Genomic DNA, 26320 nt, shown 5'->3' on the forward strand with positions numbered 1-26320 from the left:
TTTCTCCACCCATGTTCCTAAATGGCAGAGAACATTTGTTTTAGAACCAGTACTGTAAGTATATAGTGAAGAAATCTAAGGTCAGGTTTTAAAGTAATGGAAGGAAGGTATTGTTCTTCCAATAACTCTAAGACATTACAGCAATGGAAACTGAGCCAAATAGCCTCCTTACAGTTGATCTTCTACATCTAGCTAAATCTGCTACAGCTTTCTTGAATCGTGTTCCCACACTGTATCCCTATCATAAATCTTCTGTTATAGCACTTTTACTGTATGAAGGATATATTTTGCAGAAGTGGATTCTTTCCATCTTTCAGATTAAAAATAATTCCTGGTATCTCATGGGGTGCTCTATTGCATTGGAGCCTGTTTATTCTTAAGTCTAAATTCTTGCTTCTTTTTGTGGTCAGACTTGTAGCTGTAATATGACAACAACAAAAATACCAGAAAGCATTATTTTAATGCTTGCAAAATCAGCCCTTTTTTCTTTCATTTCTTCTGGGAAGGTTGGGTAAATAAGTCATTTTTTAAAAACGTTATAATTAAGTGGCCAAGTTTCGTAATGGGGTGTCCCTGCCCACTTTTTAGTTAATTAAATAAGTAAAAGATGGGATTATGCATATTTTGCAACTGGGCATTAGAAAAAGTGATGTATTCAAAATCTGTGCATAATAGCTGGGATAGTAAATGTTTCTGAATAAAATATCCTTATAATGCAGCTCACAACATCAACCTTCATACTATTGTCATGAGTCCCAAGACAGAAGTTACATTAAATAACAGATTTCTCAGGATAATATCTTTTGGCCCTAGATATTCAAGGAGAATTAGAGGGAGGTGTCCTTCACTGTTGATTTTCAAGGATACATTTTTTGACACATTTAAGTATTTAGAGATTGGAACACCTAAGTCAAACACCTAAGTCCTTTTAGATTTTTGATCAGATCTCTGTAATGAGAGATAACATGAAAAAGGAAACAAATATGCACTGAATTAAAAATATGTTAAATATGAATAGGCATTTTTTCTTTTTGACTGGGGCCATTTGCTAATGACATCAAATGACCTTTGTCTTATATTTTTCTCTTTTTTTCCTTCCTTGAATACTCAAGGATTTCAACACAGAAGACATTATTTTTTTTCTGTAATTTAAATTAAATTTAAATAATATATAAATAGGTTTATGCTTATCTTATAAATTAAAGTTATATTCTTGGCAGCAAGAATCAAGGAGCTGGCTGGTGGAAAGAAAAAAACAGCTTCTTCCTTCCCTTGTTTTGTCCTAGCTCCTTCCTTCCTCTGCCAACAATCACAATTCTTTCTTCAAAGGGAACACGCAGTTAGTCAGAAAAAGCCTGACTTTTCAGTTTTTCTTTTGCATTGAGCAAGCTGAAGCAAATTCAGCAGTTCAGCTACAGGGCCTTGTTTGCTAGACTCCTTAGGAAGCTTCTAAGACTCTATCTATGACATGTGCCAACATGGTTCCTTAAATTACATCTCCACTAGTCTAAGCAAGAGAGAAAACATTGAAACTTTTTTTTTCTCAATCTTTTAGAATTGAAATACCAACATACCTAGTTTCCTTTTTGCAAAAGCTAACAGTGTGGTCCAAATACACAGGATTCATCACACAGATGTAGATCAGTTACATACATGCAGCAGATTAACATACCGGCAGAGTGTCAGAGTTGCGGCCCATAGCTCTGTCTGGCATATACGGTGAGTCTGCCTCTTCCGTGAGTGGCCAAACGGCCAGGAATTTACACATGATTGCAGTAGGGTCATGCATTATCATGAAAAATGGCAGGATGGGCAGGCCTGTATAATTCGCAATCAAAGTTGACGTTTCCATCTTTTTTCTGTCCTCTTAGGTACCACAAAGATGTGAGCTTGGACCTCAACCTCATAAATATCTCCCACAGGCATAAAGCACAGAGGCGTTTGTAGGACGGGGGCTATGGATTGTCTTCTTTAGGACAGTGTGCCAAATCATAAAGCTTTGCACTACCTAACTTTTACTATTGGATAAAATCAGCCTATTTCCCTATTGCAATTATTGTTATTTTCTTGTAACTTTAGACATTACCTTTGAGTCTATGTTACTAACTAAATTAAGTAGAAAAGAAAGGTGAGGAGTAGCTATAGTATTTTTAAATGTGAATAATTAGTTGGGAAGATATATTTTTTCCCTGCACATGACTTTTATTTTAGTTGTTAAATTTTATTCAGTTCTGGGTTTTGAGTATCTGAATTGCACGCGATATGAACTTTGCAGATTCGTAAGGCAACCAGATGATTACTGGTTAAAATATGGATACAAAATTCCTCCTCATTCCTAACGAATACGATTTTTCTCGCCCCAATTTAAATACCAGATCCTTTGTTCTGCTTATTTTGGTCACAAATAGCAAAAAAAAAAAAAAAAAAAAAAAAAAAAAAAAAAAAAAAAAACAAGGAAGTTGTAAGCTATGTTAGCTATGAAGTTTCTTCCTTTTCTGTTTTTCATACCAACACAAACCTCTGACAATGTCAATTTGAATCCTAAGGGGAACGGAAACCGGACTTACACTGAAAGTACAGAACAGCATGTGTCAAAACCTGAGCTGATCGTGGTCTTATGCATTCCCTAACCTGAAACGAAATGATCTGGTGATGTTTCTTTTCAAGACATATTTAGAGAAAGACAAAGCAAAAAGTGAAAATTACAGTAGAAATGTATGGGATGAATGGGAGGAAGTAAATGGAAATGCTGATTTTTACATTTTCTAGTTCTCTGACTCTTTTTGCAGCCAGCACTGGACAACTGGCCAGGAAAATGGGATTGCTAGCACTAATGAGTCAAATACTTGCGAGGAATGCTGATTACATAACCACTCAAAGACTCTGAAAGAGCACATTTCTCTCAACTATGCAGCAGAGATGGGTTGGTTAAACAATAGTAGTAATTAATATAATTTGCTAAAAGATAACATTCGTCCACTAGTGTATCTCAGATTAGCAAAAGAAAGTTTGAAATAGCCTTTGTAGTATTATCCTACAATCACGGACTCCAAATATATAGTAAACAACTGTATTCCACTTTTGATAAGTTGGAAAACCAAAGCAGAAAAATGGGAAGCTGTCCACACTCTTAAATGTTGAAGGCAGTTCTAGAAAAAAAAAGCAGGACTCATGTCTTACTATTTTTGTTGTGGTAATGCTCGGGAGTTCTCCTGGGACAGCTCCCCCATTAAGAATACATTAGAAATAGGCGTAATTTTATGTGATGCAGAGAAGAAGTAAATAGTTCTCAGCACACTTAAATAAACATGTCTTTGAAAATCTGAGTCCGAGAGGGGCAGCTAATGGCAGGAAGCTATTTTTCCTCTCAATCTTGCTTTATTTTATTCTCTACTTACAGTATACTATGGCTTATGACATATGGTCCGCTTAAATTAGGCAGGCACTAGAAACCTTGTTCATTCTTCTCAGTGTGTGAAGCCAAGATGTCTATTAATAGGAAAAGCCTTGCCCTGGAAGAATGTGCATGCAGCAGTCAGTCTCTGCATGGGGGAAATAAAGGATATGATACAACAGGGAATAAAATGAATTTCTTATGTGTTACAGCCAGAACCACTATAACCTAATACTGTTGTGAACAAAGTGGAGAAGTCCTGTTAAATCTGTATGTCAAGGAGGTGGTATGCTTAGTGACTTGATGTCTGTATTATCCAGCACACTGGCTTTCCAATGTCATCTCCAAGTTTTAATGGACAACCTCTGTCAAGCTACCAGAGCCCAGAGAGGAATAAACCAAGACCACCAGCAAAGACATTATGTAACATGCCGTGGGTATAAACATGCCCTCACATATTGAATATAAATGAAAAGCTTTATCCAAAACCAAAAAAAGATGCATATAAAAACAATGTTAATTAAATATGTTATTTTTTCTTTTATAAGACTAGAAATTTTATAAGAATGTTACACTGAACATGCTAACGTGAAACAATCTCATTAGAAATGTCCATTTTGCTACACCACATGCTTTAGTGTAAGTTTCCAAAAATCATTAAAAATAATTGTCTGTATGAAGTGAGTTATACAACTTACTCTATGATGATTATTATGCAAGAATTAATATATATGTAAATTTTCACCAACCTCAATTGATTACCGCAATATCCATTCCTCTGGTTTTGACAAATGCAATTTCGCCAGCATGATTCTATACAGCGTAGCACTGCAGAGATCATTTTCCTAGCCCATTGCTTTGACTGTCAAATATAACACTTCTTTTCTATCAGATATAAGCAGCTTGTCTTCACTTTCAAAGCCCTTCATAGCTTCACTGCATCCTACCTATCATCTCTTATTCAGGATCAAGAGATCACTTCTTTCACTGATTAGTGCACAGTGCCAGCCTCCTCCATCTACTTCTTAGATTTGCAGTCACTCAGTTTCAAGCTTTATCCCATGCCATTCCTTACATCTGGAAAGTGCTCCTTTAGGCATCTGCAAAGCTACCTCATTTTCTTCCTTCTAATCCTGTCTCTGAGGTTCCCTTGCCATTATACCTTCAAAAGAAGTTTCAGAGTTGGGACTGAATTTGTCTAGTTATAATGAGCTGCTCCCAAGGAAAACTTCTGGATCAGATTCAAATGGAGCACTCCCAAAGATAAGAAGGTTGGTATTTCCTGCTCAAAGCCGACATCTGTCAGACTCTGTAAGGGTACCAGTGCCTCATTTCAGAGGATGTTGTCTTTCTGTTGTTGGGGTCCAGTATTTTTCTTCTTGGAGACAGAATGGAATGAACGTAAGGGCAGTCCATCTGGATTGTAGGAGCAACTGCGGTAGCTGCTGACATTTCCGTAGCAAGACGGTGCTCCAGAAGTTTGTATCCGAAGGGTGACTTGGCCTTTTCTTTCTTATGGGAAGGTGACTGATAAGAAAAGATAGGATTTGTATGGGCTCAGTGGAGTTGTGGGCCTGCTGCTGGGCACAGACATTAGAAATTATCCCATATAAGTGAGGAAGGACTGGCTGGCCATTTTTAGCTTTGTTGACCAATTTGGGGGCACAGTATTGTCTCTGGGTTGCTCAAATTTCTGCTGTGGAATGAATGAGTAGTCTGCATACCCATTCTGTTCTGCTGGGTCATCATCTTAGCTGAGTATATTTTTCTTTGAAGCGATTAAATTTGTAGCCTGTAGCCTTGAACATGTCTGTGTACCAGGTTGTGTTTATTTTCTCATCCCTAGTGGCAATGACTCAGGACCAAGTCATCCCTTTGCAGGAATTACCTATGAAGGAAACTGGAAACTCTGTGGTGTCTCTCTGGCATCTTTCCCTCCAGATGGTGCCTCTGAACCTCTTCTGAAGGGGCTCGTGCAGAGCGGAGCTTGTAAGTATTTCCGCTGATTTTGATCTAAGCTGCTCTAATTTTGGTGAAGATTTATTTTGGGATGCTTGACAGAAGGGTGCGTGCCTACTTTCCCTCAGGTGGCCCCTACTGCTGCACAGCTCCCAGTCACCGGGGAACTGTCGTGGGTCTTGAAGAGGCAAGACACAGGTTTCCCGAGGCTCTTCACCTCTATTTTTCTTTGGTCCGCTACAGAGGGTTAATGCGGTTTTCACCCCCTACTCCATGAGCATTTCCAATTGCAGAAGGGCCAACATGCTCCTCAGTTACTCTGCATGAGGATGCTAATGAAAACATTCAGACCCCTGTATTACTGCAGAGCAGTTCATTGGCCTTACATGTTAGTCTGGCTGGCTAAAATCTTCAGAAAAATCTTATAATTTTAAATTGATTAAAATGTCTTCTAGAGAAGGAGTGACTAGGTCCAATTTCAGATTCTTTAAAATAGGGAAAAAACACTTTTAAACATCCTTTTACATCACCCTTTCATAATTTTTTAGAAGTGGATCTGTACTCTTAGAAAGTCCTGCTGGGATTTCTCCAAGGCACTTAAGGGATGTAGATGGCAAGCCAAGGTCTTGTTCAGAACTTCAGTCTAAAAACACCCACAGAGTTGTACAGATTTCCCAAAATAAAAAGTAAAATCACTCCCAGACTGAGCTTTTTTGCCAAGTTTCAGCATGAAAGTGTATTTTTGTAGCCAAGTTATAAATCTCTGAAAATAAGAGTTTATGTGGAAATACTGATACGTCCTCAGTTACAGCACTACTAATGGCTATAGCACTCACCAGTGATTTGATGCTAAGGCTATTAATCCTAAAGAAAACTTTCTTGGAAGAAGTTGAACTTTGGAGGTCAATGAGATCTCAGAGGAAGTTGGATTGAAAACTGAGAAAAGCTGTTATTGTCCATGTAAATCAATTGTTATTGTTTTCCTGTCTGAGAAAATTTTAATGCAAAGACTGAGGATTTACAAATAGGAAAAGGGAGAACCTCTGAAAGTCTTGGAAGAGGTAGTGATTCATAACATTGGTTTTTTTTAGATAATGCCATTTTCAACCTTGTCCTGAAGCAATGCTGATGGGTTAACCGAAGCAAAAACTATTCAGTTCATTTGTGCGCCCTGGTTTTAAGCTTATGGTCAGGTTTACATGGAAAACTAACTACAAATACTCTTCTGTAAGAACTCACCCTCAGAACACTTCAGCAGAGCTTACAGTGAGGAACAGAGAATAAGCAAGAAACCATAATAACACAAGATGGAAGATCTGAAGAAGTGTTTCAAAGGATATCTTGATATAAAAAATAAGCCAGGCAGATCCTATTTTAAGGGGAGCAATAAGACCATGTAGCCTCACAACGAGCAGTGCAAGCCTTTGAGTGTAGAGCAAGGACCCCACTTCTTAGCCTCTACCAGGGATATCCTGGAGTCTAATGTTATTGAGCTTCTGTGATTTAATATCTTACAAGGCCTATCTAACTATAGTTTTGCAAACTGCCAAGACTGTCCTAAAGGGGCTGACAGGCTTCCCGTTGTTAGAACTGAAGAATGCTTGGAAACATAGCAGGAAATTCTCCCTTCCATTATGCTAGGTAAATCAGAGCAGCTCAGTTGAGTAGTCTGAGAGCAAAATGTAGACAATAAAGCATGTATTGCTATAGGTTTTTGGTTAGGCTTCTGGTTCCTTATCAGTCTCCAGAATCCCACTGTGATCACTTCTTAGTTTAAGAAATGAAAGTTTTGGAAGCAGTGACAACAGACAAGCTCATCTGTCAATTAAAATAACAATGATGAAAGTATTTTGAAATTTGTCTGCCTTTATGGAATTCCTGCAAGTAAATTACTTGCTAGCAGTTGAGTTGGGAGGGGGGCTTATAACTACTAATTAATCACAACCAGCAACTGGTATGTATCATTTAGTGCATTTTCTTCATTTTGTATTATTATTCATGTTATTCCAAAAAACTTTAGAATTAAAAAAAGAAAAGCTGCTGAGTGGAAAAAATACATCATACCTGCTTGGAGCATGAGTAAACTAGTATTTATACAGGATTGCATATAGACACTATCTGGCTGAAAGTCTAATCTGGTAGGAGGTTCTGTGCAGCACCAGAAGAGCTGAATGTTCCCAGGCTTTGCCATGCGCAGTGGTGCAGAGGGCAATAGGTCTGTGCCTCCTCTCCTTCAGGAAATGTGGATAGGACAATAGCTAAGCAGAGGGAACTGGGAATGTTGAGCACAAGGAAGAAGATGTATCACAACAAAAATATTAATCCTGGAAATGATTGTTTGATTATTAATATTTTGGAAATAATTAGTAATCTGTAAAGAGAAGACCAAAGATTACGTCCTTGTAGACATTTTCTCTGCACTGCCACAGGTGCTACTTTGCTAGTGCAGAAGCAGAACCTTGTCTTTCTGATATTACTCATTTTTAAAAAGTAGAGTGTAAGATGAAGAAATGTTTACTTGAATACGAAGGGGAGATGAATTTTGCAAGACTATTGGAGGCACAAATAACATCAGGGCACCAGAAAAACTTCAATTCCACCGTACAGGATTTACTGCATAGAATTATATTATTTGAGCAATCAAATGAAACCTTTCAATTACTTTGAATCAAATTTTATAGTTACCCTTTTGCTATTGGAAATTTTGAAGTTTCAGCCTTTTTCCTCCATGGAAGAAAACAGATTTCAGTGTGTCAGAATTTCTCTCAGAATGGAAACACAGCTTTGCCTTTCCACTAAAGCCACCAGTCAAACTGTCAGGATGGCTCATTGCTTAATGACCTTCCAGAGAACATTTTTTCAATCACAAAAATGTTCAGAACAGTGCAAAGCTTCCACGTGGTGGTATGCTAGTTATGGCAGTGCAAAGACCTGCTTTAAACCTTCAACTTCTTTAGGCTTCTGTGACCTAATCTTTCCATCAATAAAATAGGAATAATAATAGCTGCTTCTTTTAAAAGGGCTATGTGATTGTCTTGTATTTTACACAGTATTTTACATTATCTACAGAGCTGTATTGCTGATCCCATAGATTAGCTTCCTTCAGTTTCTGGAAGCAGGAACGTCGGTTGATCAGGCTGCAGTTATGTGGAGGATGTAAGTACTGGACCCGCTGGTGACCACAAGGTATGCATATCTGATCTTGATCTATATTTGACACTTAAGTTTGCAACCATATTTTTTAACATCTGAAGTGGAGAAAAATATAGAAGACAGAAAATAAGAATGGTTCCTGGCTTTGCCATGTGTAGTCAATTTAAATAACTGATAATGTCTATAGAAGATAGATATCAACACTGATCCTGGTATTTATTTAAGTACCTCAACTGAGACTAGGTTTTTTTCACCACTGCTTCTCCTAACATAGCTGATATCTGACAAGCCATAACAATTAACAACTTGAAATTAAAAGGTATGAATTTATTTCTTTATAATTAAATAAACAAGCAGCACAAAGAACAGTTATCTATAAGCAAGCAAGATTGGAGCAGTACTTTCAATTTAAGCAAAGGGAAAAGCGGTTGTGTTCAAATTGCATGTTCATAGCCATACAACTTTTCAAAGGTCTCTGTTTTCTATTGCTAACTTTATTGTACAACCAGGGCTAGTCTGAGATTCGTGTTTGGATGCCACAGTGTGTTCAGTGTCTGGGAGTCTGGCTTCGGTACTAACCCATGCCAAGGAATCATTCCATGAACTTTTGTTTCCTTACAAAAATGTTCATTTTGTGGCATTCTTTTGTTTTTCATCACATAAAATCATCGCAGAGCAAGACCTTTCAACCCTCTATGATGGCAGTGCTCAGGCAACTCAGGGACAAACAGAAAACAAAACCAGAAGTAACGACTTGAAAAAACAGCTGAAGATACCCAGAAATGTATATATCTGAGAGTTATAGGGGAAGATGACATACGCAAATGAAAAGAAGGTTAAGCTGTTCCTCAGAAACTGTGTGGCTTGTTGCTGTTTTTTAGAAAACATTCCTTAGAAGGAATATAAGAGAAATCATTGATGCTTAGTGAGGTAGTTCAGAAGAGTGATAGGACTAAGACAGTATACAGGAGAAGCAGGAAGCATCTAACCCTGTAAAGACTGATGTAACTTATTAATCCAAACTAGTATTGGAAGAGTCATGTCACAAAGAGCTTAAGATTTCTGAGAGACTACATTTAATATTTTACTCACCAGGAGTATCTTTGGCCAGCTGACTTTTCTTCTATTTAAAAAAAAATAGAGAATTTCTGGGAAGATAAAAAATTAATTAAAAATAAAGTAATAAGCCCTTGTCTTACTAGCAGCACCCATATGAGGGATTCTGTCAGAAGCTTTCTTCTTTACAGAAAGATGGACTTCTGTCTCAGAGATTAGAGAACACTATTTTCCAACTGTAATTTTAAAATCAAAAGATGTGCATTTTTGACATTTTCTGTTTGCAGTCAGAGTCTCTATGGCTAATGTTTATTGTGACTTTTGTGCTGAGAGAAGAGGTGCCAAAAATCATTAAAACTGATATTGCAACATAAGAGAATACAACAGTTTAATATGAACCCATTTGAATATCTTTATTGTGATTTTTTTTCCCCTTCAGAGTAAAGCAATAGCATAATACCCAGCTGCATGATAATATTGGCAAGCAAGGCCATGAATTTCAACTGCAAACCCTAAACACTGAATGCGCTGTGCTTTTTAAAGAAATCCCCTTTTGTACAAGATATGTAATACCCTTTTGTGCTGGAGTGGTTTGCATAATAATAGTTTTCTTTAGTTATTCGTTGTCATGTGATGGAGCTGCAAAGTGAGCTAGACAGTAACAGCATGAAAGACAATTTTCCATTTTTCTCTAATTTTTCTGAGACTTTTTTGTCTTTTAAAATGTAAATACTTTTAACTATCTTCAGAAAAGATATCCAGTTATTAACATTTCAGATCTAATTGTTACTTTTCTTAATATCTACCTTCCTATTTGAGCTTTTTTTTTTCTGAAAAAAACAGCAATATTACTTCTTTTGCACTCATGAGGAACCTCAAGTATCTTAAAAAATTGGACATGTGAGCATCCGGTGTAAATCAGCGTAACTCAATTCAGAGACATTGATACCATGCATAAAACCTTATGGATAGAACAAACTGATTACAGAAGCCAAGCAAAATTTGTATTGTTAATTATATAACTTGTAAGAGTTGAACACAAGTTACACTGCACCACTGAGATAAAGGGAACTATCTATCTGACTGAAGAGTCATCTTAAAAATTAAACACCTAGGATACATGTGAGAACATGTAGAAAATAAAATTTTAAGAATTCTCTGATGAGGTTTCTCATGTATTATTTTTAAGGTTCCTCTTGGGCTCTTCTCTGTGTTCTGGTCTAGCTAGTAAGTAAGGAATATTTCCCAAAAGAGATATAATTACATTGAAATGGAGCTCAGTCTTACTCCCAGGCAAAGCTATAGAGCAGGACTACAGCCAGGGAAGTTCCTCAGCTAACGTCCAATAACCTAGGTCAATTGAGGGGAATATTTGTCATTATTCTAACTGATGCTGTCAGACAGTTTTTCCTTTGAAATCAATGGAATTATGCCAAGTTACACTAGTTGTGAAGCTGGCCATAAAACTGCAAGTGGTTTTCAACCTCTGGTCTGCAACCACCGCAGGGTACTATTTCCAAGCACTTCCTGAAAAGTAACTAAGGAAAGCAAAGCTATTACTAGTTAGCTAAAATTCACAGAGTGCGGGGAGGTCTTATAATTTTAATGGAAAATATTTAGAGGTTTGAAGATTGAAAAAGTTAAAAACAACTGGACTAGATTATTTCAGAAAAGGTCACAAGGTGAATTGATACATTCTGATAATACATCATGAGATCTCAGCACTGCAAAGAATACCAAGGCAAAAGAGAATACTCCAGAGCCCTACAGTCAGTCTTTTTACAGCTCCCTGTGCCACGGTAAGAGGGCATTACACACAGCCAGCCTACAAAACTGACATGAATTAAATCTATATATCCCTTACGAATACAGCAACTCTATATTGCTGTTTACTAAATGTCTAATATCTGTCTTTGCTAAATAGGGCAACAAGAAATTTTCACCACTCCAGTCAGTGAAGACTTTATCAATTAGTATGAGAGACAGAGATACTATCACTAAAACCACGGAGGAAGTCCTGGAATCTAGGTGAGAACGTATTAACATGACTATATGCTCGGTAAATCTTTTAATCTGGCATCTCACAAGTGATTCACAGGGTTCTCTCGTCTCAGAAATGTGAGTTACCTCCTGTCAGTTGGATACCAGATACCACAGATACACTGCTGGCTAAGTAACGTGTTACGCTCTCTGTTAGCAGTAGTGAGATATATTAGCTCTTCGATTAGAGAACCTGAAAAAAAGCCTTCCAGAAGGAAAAGCCTTGGTAGATTTTTCTGAAAGTTGTTGCTAGGAAGATATGGCCCGTGCCTTACTTGATATGCCATTTTAAGGCACTCTGACCTTTACTACAGTAGGTGCCTGCGTCTCGCAGTCACACACATACCCATCCCTGGGATGCAGCCCCTTTTTTCAATTCTCCTATTCTCTTCCCCAAGTTTCTAGGGTTCTGTGAATTTTTTGCTGCTGCCTAACAAATGTAGCAAGAACCTTTTGTGCTCATCACTTTCTTTCATAATTTCTTGGAAGTGTTGAAGTTTTTGTTCACAGTAAACTGTGAATCAGAATTAAATGTTACTGTTAAAAAACCACAACTTTTCAAATATGTCATTTTCATGTGAATATTCCAGAGTGATGCAGATGGTCAAAAACTGGAGAATTCAACCGTTGGATTTTTTTGATTTTCTGCAACAACTGTTGCTTAACTCTTAAGGTAGTGAAGTATGTCTACCAAAGGCAATACATCCACCATTTTCTATTAATAATCATCCTTCAGATGATTTGACAAATCTGTCTATGTATTATGTGATGTATGTGCTTTGTCCAATACTACAGTAAGAAGGCAGGAATGTGACTGATAAAAATACAAACAGTCATTTTTTATTAAATGGGCAATATAAGTCAATTCTGGAATTAAATCCTGATATTGTACATTTCAACTTGGTACAAATAGGCACCTTGGAAGGATCTTTGGTCATATAACAGAGTCTAAATGTAAGAGTGATGCTTAAACTTGCATTTAGTTCAGTTAAGTTTAAGGTGCAGAAGCACCTTTCTGTCCTGCGTCCTTGTTCGCAAGTGATGATGCTCGCCTCTGTCTTTTGTCTTCCTCACGTGTACAGTGTTCCAGCTCTGCCAGTTTGAAAAAGTCTCCAGAAAAAGGGCAAGGCTTCTTCAATATCAAAGTTAGTTACCTCCTAGAACAAGCCCAGCTGTAGCTACCGTTGCAATCCAAATATTTCAGTGATTTGGAACAACCAGGTTAGATTACATTCAAGTTCACTGCGCTATAAAGGAAGGATCCTCAAGTCCTTAGTTACCTTACAAAGTATGCCTAGCTGTAAAGTACAGAAAATTTTTATGCATAAGCATGTAAGCTAGGAGAACATTTCCTCTGTGCATGACTGTACTGTTCTTAGCATTAAGAATACAAAGAGATTACACCAAAAATCTGAACTCCAGTGCTGTGTGGGAAAGTTTGTATATGGATCCAAATATTATTGCTCATTTTTAGCCTATATGCTCATTACTACCCACCTCCTTTTTGAAATGTTTGTAGCTGAGTGCACTGAGAGAGAGGGTATCACATTAGATGAGCTATTGGCATGTTCCTCTGTGGTAATTCCTCTAATACTTCCCCTGTAACAGCATGTTATGATGAATTTTATATGAGAGCTTTCTATTGCTGTAAGAATTTTGATATTTTTTAGGTACAAAAATACCCATTTGGGGGGCAGGTAACTGCAAATGCATTAGCCAGATTTTGCCCAGAAGAGGCACTTATAATATGAGAAGAATAATTTGAAGGGAGAAAAGAATCTCTTCCTTTCTTAACACTTTTTGTAGCAATGAAGTGCACCATTTAGGTGCTTCATGCTCAGCAAACCTTCCCACTTTTATTGGTCTTCTGTAGAAGCACAGGAAGCAGCAGGGAGCTGGGAGAAAGCTGCTTTCTTCCCAGCACTACCAGGGATCTCATCAGGTACATTCCACTGATAATTAAGCTGTACCTATTTGTGTTGGACAAACTGGTCAGTGACTTGTTGCTGTACAAGTAGGCAGCTAGATAAACACGATTTATTTCTGCTACGTATCTTAGGCAACCTCTACTATCCTGAGATCTAACTGTGGTGAATATGCACTATTGCATAGAGACTTGTTCTCTATAATTGTCTATTAATGTCATAATTAAGGGAAACTGGGGAATAAAGACAGATGGTTACCCCTTCTGAAGTGAATGGAGTACACATGACCGGGCCTGCGACAGCCTCTTTGTGTGGAAACTCCCACTACGTTCAGAGGTGCTGCCAACTGGGGTGCAGTGGGGCGAGGAGGATGCAGTGCAGGGCAGCAGGTTGCTCCCTTCAGGAACGGCGAAACTGCCTTTCCTGCCATTCCCATCCTGCGGCAGCGGATGAGCGGTGAGCTCTCCCCTGCCCTATCTCCCTCCCACAACCGGCTTCAGACTTTCGTTTTTGGGCACACAAAATTCAGTCTGGCCTGCACTGCTGAGAAGCCAGAACGGAGGAGGAGAGCTTTGCTAGCTGAACCGGGGGTACACTGGCAGCACCACTCTTCCTGGACTGAGAGGCCGACCCTTGGACTAAGGTTAAAAGACATCTGGTCTGTTCTCCCAGGCTTGAGTCAGGCTCTGTGCAAGTCCCTAAGAAGCAAAGAGTATAGATGGAAGAGCAAGTCTTCCTTGGTGTTAGCTACAGTGGATTTGGTTACATGGAAGAAGCGCAGACCAGGACAGATTTATTTCTACTCTCTTTCTGTGACAGCTTGACAGCAATAGGACCTGGTTTCAGGTAAACTGAGCTCTTTCCCTACTCTATGGCCTCTATAAATGAAAATGCAGAAATCATCCCAAACTGTCTTCTGGTGATCCAGTCACTGAGAAAGCTTTCCAAACAGCCAAGGCTTGAGTCTTAATGAATTTTTAAAAGCATATAAAAAGTTCTTTAGTTATATATGTTTTAAAACAAAAGGTTTATTCTTACATGTTGGCATGTCTTTATTGGCATCATATATTTACTTTTTATAGGAGTGAGAGCATGACTGCTTTTATGCCAGCATATTTGATTGTGTATGACTTACTTTACATTTACAGGGACCTATTGTTGCTTATGAGGAAAAATAAAATTTCTGTAGAATGTTTAGTTAACTCCCCGTTGAAGTTAAGCAAGGCATATCTTTGGAAAACTCTTGAAGGATTATTTCTAATGGTGCCAATGGGACCCTTGCTTTGCTTATAAAAATATATGTGAATTTATAATGGACAAAGATACAGTTATGCCAGAATAGCCTCAGGAAAAATCATCAGATTTCTTTCAGATGAGGTGCACAGATAGGAATTGCAGTGTATGTTACTATTCTACAGGCCTATGAGATTTAGTGCTGGCGTTTGCTTTCAGTATGAGACCTATTCTCTTATCACTTATGGTGGTCAAGAATAATTCCCTTTAAATCATGCTACTGCATATCCAAAGTGGAATCAGTGGAATTTATACTAGTAGAAGACAAAGAATAATCTTACCCAGAAATTTTAATAGTGCCAGTGATGAAAAACTGAATGCTCAAAGTCTCTCAGTGTTCTCAGATCTTTGGAATCTCTCAAAGCCTGTCCCACTTTCATCCAAGAAATTGCAAGCTCAATCTCATTTGAACAAAATAAACTATGTTCATCAGCCTTTTTCTTTTTTCTAGATCAGGAGTTCTTTCCTCTGCATTTCCCCCAAAGCTTTTGTGGCACGGTCCTTACAGAGCCAAAGAAACCTTGTTAAAACTTAATTACAAACCCATGTTGTATTAAAAGAAAAAAAAAAAAAAGCATCTGTAAAGGGCATTTCTCAGAGGCTTGTGTTTAATTATTAACTGTTATTTCTGTTGACTCCCCAACTAACTTATTAAATACATTTTGTTCCTCTTGAAGATGGAGGTACTCTCAGATGTACAAAAATGAAGTCCGTAACAGGATTTTTAAAAGATCATCAGCTCCCTGGACATCTGCAGATATTTAAACCTGGGGCCTGGTTGTCTCTCTCTACACCTGGTCTCAACAGCATCTCCACTGACAGTGAAGTGCTTCCTTAGTAGATGTGAGCTTATTGTCTGCCTCCTGTTGCTAGGAAAAACAGCTGATTAGAGGGCCAGTGGAGCAGCCAGCTGATGTTTGATGTTTTATCAAGCACATGCTTGATAAAACTCTTACCAGAACCTCAAACACTTTCGAGAAGGCTCCTGCTTAGGCTGGATTTATGAATAGAAGAGCACCATTCTTTCTTCATTTCACTTACCTTTTGGAAGCATCCTCTCCAGAGCTAAGTTGTAAAGCTCAAAAGCAATACTCTGTCACCTCCTGCTCTTCCTGCCCATCACGCAATTACAGACAGGCGCAGCAAAGGAAATGTCAGATAGTAGAGGTTTTTTTCTCTGTGTATCTGGCCTGGTGACATGAGCAAGTTAGAATGCTGTGAGCTTTGTTCTGCATACACAGACCCAGACTCCTTGGAAGGCCTTTCAGAGGCTATCTTCAATGAACCATGTTGTTCAGAGAATACAGGAGAACAAGCCACATCAGAAGTGAGGTGAGGACAAGCCTTGGGGGTAATGTTCACCTGCAGTTGTCTCTTCCCAAACAGCCTGGCTGATCCAAGGCTTCAGCAGGAGATCACAGCCAAGGTGTATTTATTATTATTCATTAGCCACCAGTCGGTTCTGCTCAGTGTTATTTAAGGATATGAAATCAAAGACAAGCCTTTACTTTTGATAAAAAAATTTGTTAATTCTTAAGTAAATCTTACATCTTTTGCTTCAATTTTTTATGCAGCAAACTGTTCCCGTCAATCAAAAGGGAGTATTTTAACTTGTGAAAAATTGCATTCTTTATTCTGTACTGCCAACAACACTGTGCAAAAAGAAACCTTTATAATGGAGAAAATGTAAGAAAAGTGTGCGCTGGTAGACTAATCGTTTGCTGAACCATGATTTAGCATCACCAGCCCTTCTTGCAGCAGCTTTGTACAGCATAGATTAACTCCCAGGTTCCTTTTAGAAGGGAATTGGTGAGTGACATTAGGTTGCTATAGCAGCCCCTGCACCCTTAGAGTGAGTGGTGACCAAGGGGTGGCACCTCACAGCTTCATGCCCTGGCAATTTCGGGTCCTTGAAATAGCTCCAAGAGACCTTGGCCATCTGGGTGCCATTCAAAGCACCCTGATATATACACCCTCCTCAGCAGGAGGGGTCACTGAGGTGGCATTGCTGGATTGAAGATCTCAGCCACTGAGTGCTTTTAAAATTAAACTAGAATGATACTGGGATAAGTTATTCTGAAAGGATATAAAAGCTGTGGGAAAAGGAGAGGAGGTGTTGATTTTCCCCTGAACGTTTGGAGCCTCTGCTGCCTAGAACAAGTTATATAATGAAATCTGCATCCTGGTCAGCATTGAATAATCACCAGGGATGAGTTAAATAGACTTTGGGAACTGTTAGTGGAGATTTTACAAATGCAAAGAATCTGGGCATATTTGCCCATGCAAGGGTTTGTATCCTCATATCATTTTTGTTGTTGTTGTTGTTGTTTTTTGAATAACCGCTCTGCTGCTAACAGAATAATTACAGGCAATTGAAAAGTCTGTTATCATCTCAATGCTTTTCCATTTTTTTTGGTGTCCCTTGAAGCAAAGGAGAGTGTGAAAGGGCCTGATTTTCATTTTAATGTTTTTTTGTTTTATTAGATACACCTACCTCAGTCATGATAAGTTGGCTGTGGAAACAGTGGAATATTTGGGCTTGATGAGTACAGTTTTGCTAAAGAGTAGCACTATAACTTGGCTATATCATGGACAATTATATAACTTTGAAGACTCCTTTGAGTCCTCAGCAAAGTGCATAATGTATAACAGGATGAAGAGCAGAGGAACCAGATCAGGTAGATAATACAGCTATACAGAGTACAGGTATGGAGGCTAGCAGCAGAGGGAAGTTTTGTATAATTCTGATTTACAAAGAAACCAGTTTGTTAATCAGTTTAAATGCAACTTAGACATCTGTCACAGGACATATGCTTCCTGCAAATTGACCCCGTTCTTTTTTTTCACTTACAGTCCCTGACCATAGAACTGCTGTGGCTTAGTTGCGTGAAACTGAGTTTCAAGATTCAAGATATTGCGCAGATTGTTCTGTGGTGAATTCTTCAGATTCAGTGACTTTGGCAGTAGGGAGCCCATGGATGCTGAACTAACTAGATCTCTGCAGCCAGTCGTGCCATCACATGGAAGGAGGATTCTTTCTTCTAGATCAGTGTTTACCCAACAGTCACCCTTGTTGTACAGGTGATTTTCTGGATGTGTGCCTGTTCTCTGTACATGCCTTTGATTGCTTTTGCCTTTATATTTAACTTGTTCTTTTGCTAACTTCTTCATGGCTTGCAGAGGGCGTTAGCTTTATGTGCGTCTTCTCTGCCCATGCATTCATTATTCACAAGCAGTGCTTCACCACTGTATGCCCTTTTATGCCTTAGTCATTCTTGCTTAGTGCTATAGAAAGGGCATAGCCAACCCAGCAAAAAACTCTTTCTGTGGCAGGCTGATGTATTATGCTTAATGCATTATCAACAATGACAAGTCTGCCTCAGGAAACTCCAGCAAGCCAGAAAGCATAGGTTTTTTTATGCAATAGTTCTTTTAAAAACAAATGTGTATCTTGCATAGAACCCCCCCCCTTTTTTTTTTTTTTTTTTGATTTCCTGAGGGTAGAATCAGTTAGTTGATGCTACACCTAAAGACAAGTCAACAACACCTTGCTTAGGTGAAACAAACCTGAAAGCAGCAGTAGCAATGATGAATAGTATTTGTATTGCCGCTTCATATAACATTGCAGAGAACCTCACTAACACATGCTGCGTTAGCAGAAAGCATGTTCTAGAAGGGATCACACTGTTATCCAAACGCCTAAGTGAAATACTGCCCTCGTTCCAAGAGGGCTACGCTGTAAAGCTCTACTCCTACCACTGGATTTGCATGTGAAAGCAAGGAAGCTCATGTCTTCTTGTAAGGTCCTGGAACTCTGCCTGAGGGAAGTAGAAGGAGACATTTCAGAGAAACCTCAAATTTTTTGCACAAAGCAGGTTGTCTTGCGGGTATATTTGGGCTCCTGAGGGTACAAAATATCTCCAGTCTGAGAGATAGGACTGCTGTCCCAAGCAGAATTTTTTAATATGTTTTGGGTTTTTTTAATGAGTCTAGAGTGAACTTGTTCTTGACAAACTATTGGGAGTTCTGTAACTTCTGACATTAGGGCTGCTAATACAAATTAAATACACATTTTTCTAAATTATAATCCAACGCAACTAAATCTTCTGATTATAATTTAAAGAACGATTCAAGATTCAGAAAGAAAGCAGTCTTTCAGATAGTCTCACTTAATTCAGGACCTTGGAATGAACAGGATTTTTTAATCCGTTTGAAATCTCCTTTCACACTGAGCTCTAGTTATAACCTAAGCTTCTGACTAACTGAGTGCAGTTATAGCACCAAAAGCTAGAAATTCAAGTTCATAGTGCTCTTATGTCCTCACAATAAATCTGAAATCTCTCTGCTTTGGACCTCAGCCTGAAATACTCTGCATGCCTTCTCTTCTCCTTGCCTTGGCTGTCATGGCAGCAGAGTGCACCTTGCCGGAAAGCATCCTTGTTTTCCATCAGCCTTCATTTTAGTGTATCAGGAAGATGAAGAATGCAATTTTTAAATTGCATTCTGCATATGTTCAGTCTGTTCTACTTTGCCATGTGGGAAAGAGAGGTCAATGAATCACAGCTTTTTCAGAAACAGACTATCCTGAATGTTGCTGAAGTTACTTAGAGTGCTGACTGGGAGAACTAAGATGTTTTGTACCCTAATCATGTGTTTTAAGGCAGAAATCTTCCCACACTCTGGACAAAGTTTATGCCTAGAAAATTACACAGTAAAAATAAATCTGTGGATGACCATTCAATCAATGTATTTGAGATGATGAGTGTCATTCCTTCACCTGCTACAGTGGTGAAAAGGAGACAAACCCTCACTCATTCAGCTGCGGGGAGAGAGGTGGGCCACCCCTGAGCACTTTTGGAAATCTCAATTTCAGGAATTTCAATCACCAATCCTAATAAGAAAAATCAAAAGGCCCACAAGACAATTCCACTCTGAACACTTTCTAAGTTTTAATGGGCCTTTATAACAATCCTCTAAACTTGCAAAACACATAGGTGAGCTGTGCTTTATAGGACAGGAAAGAATTTTTACAAATATTCTACAAATTCTATGAATATTTTTTCTCTACTTGGGTTTGGCTTTTCTTTTTTCTTTTTTCTTTTTTCTTTTTTCTTTTTTTTTTTTTTTTGTTTTTGTTTTTTGAGCTCAGAAGTCAGTCTGAACAGTAGAAGATCTTCACAAATGTGCTCTAGAGGAACATTGTGGGAAGGCTTCTCAAAGTGCTTTGTCTATTGCTGACAAACTGGTGCCAGTGCCAGAACTTAAGGAAGTCCTTAGAAAAACATTGCAGCAGAAGATCAGGGAATCTCAAAGGTATAGACCTACAGCAAAACTAGTGTAACAAATGATTTATTTACCATTATTATTCTTTTGAATGGCTGAAAGCCCAGTTTGGGGGCAAGCTGTAAAATCACCTTCCTACTAGTACCCAGGTATGTATTTTTCAGGTTTCCTGGCATCCCAAATGAACAGGCCAGGGCAGTGGCTTGCAGTAATTCACAGTTTATCTCCCAGTGATTGCAGAGAATGGTTTTCATAGGAGACAAAGAGAAGGGGCTATGTTGTTGCTAGAGACTGCACTAAAAAAGGCCTTCTCAGCATCCCTCCCTAGCAGCATACCATCTCTTCAGTCTTTACTTCAGCACATGGAGCACCTCCGCTCTGCTCCCCGAGACTGTTACCTTGACCACAGAGCAGAGGGGTGTTGAGGTGGTCAGCCACAGATTCTCTGTGTCCCTCGGCGCTGTGGAGCTGTGCTCATGTTGGCGAGTGTGTACCGCTCTCTTTCCAAGAGGACAATAACGATTGTTCCCTCATGTGTCAAAGAGTCCCAGGAGACATTTTGCCTTCCTGAAGCACCTTGCCCCCAGTGCTGGGCTGATGTTTCTGTCACCTCAGAGGACTTCAAATTGCTTGGTAGGACCCTTGACAGGACTGTTTTGTTTACCACAAAACTGTTTTGCTTCCCTTATTCAGCCCTAGGAATACTAGGTGCCTCAATGGGCAGAACCTCACTGTGTTGTTTAAGATCAGGACAATCGTGGTAGAAATAGAGCAGTATAAATAAGTGGCTTTTCTGTGCACTAGCAATTGTGTGTGGGGGGGAAATGTAAGTAGGGATTCTAGGGCAACTAATGTAAAGTTACTAAATTTGCCAGATTTGCTTTTTGCACTGAAAAAGATGTGGGCAGAAATGCTTTGCTGAGTTCTAAGAGCTAAGTTTTCTTCTCCTTTTGAAAACAGGTAAGCTGTTCAAATGAGCTGGTAGTGTTCTGTTCTTGGTAGAGAAACATCCACCCCACAAAAACACTCCTTAGACCCCACTGGTGGTCTCAGCATATGGACCAAGAATTGAATGTGCATATAAAATCAGTTATTTTCTCACTGCTAGAATAATTTTATATTAGGATGCAGAGCTTGATGGAAGGAGATAGTACTTCTGAAGCCAGCTTCTGAAGCAGAAGTTAAAAGCAAGGCTGAATAAGTTGAGAGCCAAATAACTCTAGAGCACAAATGGGGCTTTGGAAACCTGAGGGCATGACACACTGTTTGGTTTTGGGAAGCCAGCCTGCCTGGGGATCATGCCCATGCAGCTGATTCTAAAGGACTGTCTAAAGCCAACTGAAGTTGTGTAAATATAGGCACTCATCTTTGGAAATTGTTGCTCTGAACTATATAATTTTCTCTGGAAATAAAGCAAGGCCATAGAATTGGTCGTGGTTTGCAAGAAGATTGGAGTCCCACACATAAATGTAGTTTTGATCCCGAAATAATGGCATTTGGTCAGATGTTTAGGGAGGAGGGCTTCATTCCCCCTTGTATCTCTTCTATAAACTAACTTATATGGTTGCACAGTGGGTGTTTGGAAATTACTGAATGTATTCTCAGTTTTAAAATTTCACATTATAGTGAACAGTCAAGAAATCCATATACAAAAAGGACATTTTAAAGTGGTAGATTGTTAGAGTACCCTCTCAGGCCAAGATATATCCGTATCTTTTGTATTGCTTCGTTGTCTAATGTCAAGGAATTCAATTTCCTCAGCAACATTTGTTAATTTTTACGGACTATGTAATCGGGTACAAATAGAGGGAAATCTCTATCATCGAATCCTTCTGATTCCTGCTCAGTTTTATATATTGAACTCATGCAATTAGACTTTAAGCAGATTCCTTATTTGAAAGTTTACTTAGCTTTCAAATTTAGATTAAGAAAAAGATGGAGTGAATGAAATTAAATGTTTCTTTTGGATAGCACACTGACAAAGGAAAGGAAATCCCTTGCTGTGGGATATTGCAGTCATGGGTCATGAACATTTAAGCAGGAGTTACTGCCATCCAGAGGAGAAAAGCCATAAACTGTCATATTTCATTATTGTTTTAAGCATAGGAAGGTAAACCCAAATGAATGAGTTGGTTGATCCAGTTTATTTCATATTAAGGAATCAAAGAATGGAGAAATAATATAAATGCACCCCGTGGTTTCTGTGGGTTTTTCTACATGTAGGCATTTATGAAACAAAGTTCAGAGAAGCACTGGAGAAGACCCAACAAAAAACAGATCCGTAAAGGAAGCGGCACCAGGTAATAAACCAGATTTGCTTTCCTCTCTGCAGTTTAAGTTTTTCCCAGCTCTTGATAATCCAGCTACCAATCAACCTCTGATTTTTCAAATCCAAATAAAAGCCCCCCTGCTCTCTTCTCTTCCTCCTTCCCAAAAGAAATGTAGAAAATAAGAAATAGGTCATCTGGGGAGAAATAATAGGAAAAGGAAAAAAGTTGTATATGCTTCCTTCCCAGTGTGTCCCTGGAGTTGAATAAGAATGAAAGTTCTCAGCTGAAGGGGAAGAATAAATCAGAGGAAGGGAGGAAAAAATGAACTATTAAAATATAATGCCTTTTTTGAACAGTCCATCTTCAGCCACAGATGTGTAAAAACGTCAAGAATGGAAATTCCCTTTACTCAGAAAACAATAACAGTAGTCCCCCAGGAAAGTTTTTCCTGAATTGTGTAAGCTTCCCAGAATGTTTAAATATTTTTTGACCTAAGAGGTTAACTTCTGCATGCTTGCATTTCTCCTTACATGTATTCTGAATGTGAAAATAATTCAATTTATTACAAATATGCTTGATGCATATTTGCAGGTAAAAATATTGGCATCTTCTCAAATGTATCAAGCATATTTACTGACTATAGGAAATATTTCACGCCGTGTCCATTTGTAAATGTTTTTAAGTCTCTCATTGCTGTACCAAGTCACTTCTGGTGCTGCCTCTTCTCACTTCAGAAATTTCACCTCACCAGTAAAATAGGTTTAATAGTGACCTCTGCTGGGCTTATGGGCTCAGTGGTGAGAAATAGCAAATGTCCCAAGATAAAGCCCAAGCTTTGCCCGGGCTGCCCTGAGCAGGGAGCTGTTTCCTGCGGCAGCTTTCACATCTGTCGTCTTATTTCTGTCCCCTCTTCATTCTCATCGTTAGATTCCCAGTATTACTGGGTTACCAGGAAAGCATCCCTAGATTTCACCTAGGCGAATCCAAGGTACATTGCAAATTTATGGGGCATTTTGTTGCTGGTCTGAATTTTTGTGCTTTATAGTGGGTTGTGGCCTTTTGACACTTTATTGAGCCCTATGACATTGCCAGTTTCTAGGTTATTTCAAAATAGTCGGTGGTATTACAATCCTATACCATGTTAGAATCATGGCTGTATAAAATATACAATCATAACTATATAAAATGTGAGACATATTATGCGTGTTCTCACAATGGAGTAGATACACAGTGGAGTTTATGATGATTGCTTTCCAAAATGAAATAAGGAAAAGATGTCACTTAGCTAATGTATGTTATCCCTTTATCTGTACATAAATGTTACAAGGGCAGGTATGGTCAAATCTTGTTGCAGAAGGTGAACTAGGTCCCTGAAGTTACACCAGAGGTTGGAGAGATTTAAAGTCTCATGCTGTGAAGCACTCTGTAACTACTGCACCTTGTTGCCACTGTGCCGCAGGGTCTCTTGGCCCTCAAAAATGTGATCAGAAGGAAGGTGGAGCTTTTGGAGGGGAAAATTTCCTGAACAGAAGATAATTTTTCAGAAGTTTAGACCATCTATTAAGGCATCTGCTTAATGTTCCCTAACAAACTTTATCTGCAAGTGTGCTAAACTTTTAACCTAGGAATCAGTTGGAGTGGAGTTCAAGTCCTTCGTGAATACAGCCATATATTATCAACTGTCACATGCATACAAATGCCTCGTATGCAAACGCAGTAAGGCATACCCTTTTATCAAATCTGATTTAATGAATTAATTCTTTCCTCAGGGGTCTCTATTTAATGGAGGAATTTCCAAAAGGGCTTAAGCATTCCTATAAAGCTCAAATCAGTGATATGCTTGCCCTAGTCTGAGATTTATTTGTTGAGGTAACAGAGAGTTCAAAGGCACTGAGCCTTCCACTTCCGTAAGCTTTGTCTGATGACCTGCTGTAGGAGTAACTATTGATCTCTGCTTATAACTCATGTTTGCAATCCTCTAAGTATTGACAGTCCTGGATCTCTAGATTTAAATACCAGGAGTGCCAAAGATAACCAAACAAATATCTTAGTTTGCTGTCTGCAAACTTTCCTTCGGGCAAAACATTTGTGTTGTGGTTATTTCCAATGACATTGAAAAAAATGAAATTCTGTTAGTTTGTAGACATGCAAAATATAATCTTTCAAAATAACATTTTAAGTTTTTAAAACAGGTTATTTTCTCTTCTTCTCCTGCATCATGCTGAAACTTTTAAGGGGAAATGGGAACCACATCATTACTATATAATTCTTGTCAATAACATATATCATAGTAAGTTAAAAAGTCCAGCAGAATATTTTATTGATTTCACTCAACTACCCACCACAAAGAAGTTTAGTGAAGTTGGCAGTGAGACAGGACAAGCCCCATGTTTTTTGACACCCTGTCGGATACCTTCAGTACGACATTATGTCATCTCTACCTCCATCACGGGGTGATCTGTCTCTATAGCATGTGAGGAGCAGTTGGTTTTACAGGTAACAGATAATCCTAAAACAGCGGCATGCAGGAAAAGCAGAGCAGAAATCACCAGCTACTGCTTCCAATTGAAAAAAAAGAAAACCATCAGGAAGAGCTACAAGAGGGCCAAAGTAATATCCTATTTCATATGGCCTATTTTTTAATATGGTAATCCAAGCCAAAAAAAAAAAGTTAGAAATCTGCATTAAAAGCTGGAAGAGTCACCGTTAAGATGTAAGGAGTTGTGTGGGCCCAGTACTCAAAACACTGGATATGATTTTCCACCACATTTGTCCAACCAAATCCATGTAAACTTTGAACAAGTTTGGCAAGAGCCGTAGTGGTTTTGTTTCGACTGACATGTGACAGGAGGAAGTCCCAGAATGGATGAAATCATTGTGGTAAACTGTGTTTATGGTTTTTAGGACAATCGGAAATCAAAACAATTCTTTGAATACAATTTATGATGATAATTTTATGCCTGTTTCCTGAGCTGCCTAGTCTATATAGCTGCCTAAATGGATAAGTGCCAATGTAAACTCTGAGTATGAGGTGCTGCCAGGTGAAATCGTCACCCATGTTAGTGCCCCTACTGAAGCGTCTTCCTCACTGGCAGCCTTTGGTACCTAAGCAAACTGATGGATCGTCATGCTAGCTGAGAGGGTGACAGTGAATTCCTTCTCTTCTAAATGCAACAATTTAGTCATTTAAGACAGGATATCACTTTGTGTTGGGAAGCAGTATTGGGTAAATCTGAACCAGCTTCCACAGCTGTGAAAGGCTCAGTTTGCAGCAGAAATGATGTGATTATGATGGACAGGAAGCAGAACAGGAAAAGTTCTGACAAATATTCCACAGAATGCAATAGTGAATATTATTCTTGATGCAGATTTGTAATTCGTGGTTCAAAAAAACTTATACCAAGATTAGTTCCCTAAATGCATTACGCTTCTAGGGCTGTTTCTATAGAATCACATTCAGAATGTTTGGGCTTTTGTATAAAAATGCTTGTCTGTGCCCTGCATAACCCTGAGCCCAGTTCTACAGAAGTATCTTCATGAATGATCATGTAAAAGAGGAGATACAGAGAAGTAGAAGGGGAAGTATGAAAATGCAGACTGTTCTCTTTCTCTCCCGCTTGTATTATTTGGCATACTCAGCTGTGGTATCTCACTAGCTGTGAAAGCTGGCAAGTTGCCAAGAGATAAGGAAGGTGCAGACTGTTCAATAGCACTTTGAGAAGTATCTCCTGTTGAGGAACTGCACCAAAACTAGTTTCAATTCCTCTTTGTTAAAACAGAGGCCAAATATTTTGGAGCATTGTCAAGTCTATTTATATGATGCCCAGATCCCTCTGGGAATTTGTTAGACTCTTTCTTTGGATTTAATTTATCCCTTTGGGAAGTGTGGATTATACATCAGATATTTTAAGCTAGCTGACCTCCACCATCTTCTGCAACAGATAAAT

The 26320-nt window shown here is 38.7% G+C and overlaps 1 long non-coding RNA gene across 1 annotated transcript; it reads left to right on the forward strand.

Annotated features, from left to right (window-relative positions):
* The first annotated feature begins 5252 nt into the window (after positions 1-5252).
* On the forward strand, positions 5253-17992 carry LOC135329106 (uncharacterized). Its single transcript, XR_010390323.1, has 4 exons — positions 5253-5383; positions 8423-8539; positions 11487-11590; positions 17674-17992. It is a non-coding gene; the product is annotated as an uncharacterized LOC135329106 (long non-coding RNA).
* The last annotated feature ends 8328 nt before the right edge of the window (positions 17993-26320 follow it).

The sequence above is a fragment of the Dromaius novaehollandiae genome, chromosome 8, assembly GCF_036370855.1.
Source record: "Dromaius novaehollandiae isolate bDroNov1 chromosome 8, bDroNov1.hap1, whole genome shotgun sequence".
Taxonomy (NCBI): Eukaryota; Metazoa; Chordata; class Aves; order Casuariiformes; family Dromaiidae; genus Dromaius; species Dromaius novaehollandiae.